This window comes from Dendrobium catenatum, unplaced genomic scaffold (genome assembly GCF_001605985.2).
Source record: "Dendrobium catenatum unplaced genomic scaffold, ASM160598v2 fragScaff_scaffold_743, whole genome shotgun sequence".
NCBI classification, from domain to species: domain Eukaryota; kingdom Viridiplantae; phylum Streptophyta; class Magnoliopsida; order Asparagales; family Orchidaceae; genus Dendrobium; species Dendrobium catenatum.
In genome coordinates this window covers 3,642,521-3,644,327 of record NW_021319205.1, presented here as the reverse complement: position 1 = coordinate 3,644,327, position 1,807 = coordinate 3,642,521, and positions in this window count along the sequence as shown.

Genomic DNA, 1,807 nt, shown 5'->3' with positions numbered 1-1,807 from the left:
TGTATGTATATATATATATATATATGTATGTATATATATATATATATATGTATGTATATTAATTTTATCAATTTAAATAATTATAATTATTAATTATATTCATGAAGAGTCGGATATTTTTATTAAAATCATATATAGTAGCACAAATTTTGCATCATTCTATTGGCACCACTAAAAACGAAGAGATTATTATGTGCGATCATCGGATCATAACGATACACAACAGTTACCACAATGATACAAAACGTATTGGTGATATAACATATCATGATTGGCATTTGCACATCGTCGTGTGACCACACGTAATAATTTCTCCTAAAAATTACTGTTGATAGAGCACATAGAGAACTATAAAAGACCAAAGCACATATATACATATAAATGAGATAAATTAATACCACTACTAATAATAAAATAATGAGAACAACTTCAAAAATTAAGAAATCTAATAATAAGAAATAAACATTTTCTTACTAAATAATTGTTACATGATAATTTAAATAAAAATCACCTGAGCGACGTAGCTAGCTAGATCAATTTGTTTTAAAAAATGTGATTCATCACAATAATTGGCAATAAGGCTTTACTTGGGACACTTTTTTTTATTGATTTTGATTATTATCATGATTTTTTATGAAATTTGTCCGATGTTGAATAACATCTCTCAATAAAATACATATATTATTTATTATAAATACATATGTAATAGGTTTATTATCATATAGCATATTAAATATTCTTTTATTCTTAAAAAAAGAAAAAAAAAACAATGAAATAAAAAGTTGACAGGACTAAAAATCCAGTACGAGTGGAAGCCTACCCCCTGTAAGCATTGCAAATCTCTGGTTCACTCCTCAGCTACTTGTCCTACTAAGCCGGAGATCACTCCACCGACCACTCAAACTGCTCCTCCATCTTCTACTACTGTTCGTGGGAGAAGTAAGAGCAGAAGGCCCTAAGGGAGGATTGCTCCTCCCTCCTCTACCATTCCCCCTTCTTTTATTCCTTCTTCTATCGTGCTTTCAACCTAGCAACACAAAGCTCCTCCACCTCCATCCACTATTCTGATACCCCCTTTAAGTACTCCTGTCACTTCCAACCCTCAACCTCCTCTGCCAACCATCCAACCCAACCAGCCTTCTTTTTCACAACCTCCCCCCAGCCTTCCCTCTACAAACCTGAATCCTAATGACGAACCTTCTTCCAACATTCCAAATTTAAACTCTCCTCATGAGGAAACCTCCTCCTCCACCTCCACTTCTATCCCTACCTTCAAATCCTCTACACCGAAAGTTCAATCTCCCAACAAATTTGATGCCTTGCACTTATTAGAGGAAGATCAAGATAATTTGACAGAATGCTCTAACCCGTCTACTGAACAAATGGCAGGTACCAAAGAGAAAGATGTTGTTCATGCGCAATCGGGTAAGACTACCAAAAATGCTAAGGGGAAGCAAGCCAAAAAGGCCCCTTCTCACCTTCGTTAGCCATGTCCGTCCCTTTTATAGCTTGCTGAAATATTAGAGGTTTTAATAGTCTAGAGAAGGTGTTCTGTTATAAGCGTATATCTGCCTCTTTCAAGCTTGATATGTTGTGCATTTTGGAGAATATGATTAATGCTTCTTCTCTTCTTAATCCTTTCTTCTCCGACTCTCATGCGATTTTTCCCAACGAAAATTCTTGTCACAATTTCAATTTGTCTGCTCTAGGTCGCATATGGATTAAGTGGAATTCCTCTAAACTGGATTTCACCCCTTATATCATCTCTCCTCAACTTATTTCTGTTCAAGTGGTTAGTGGTGCCTTT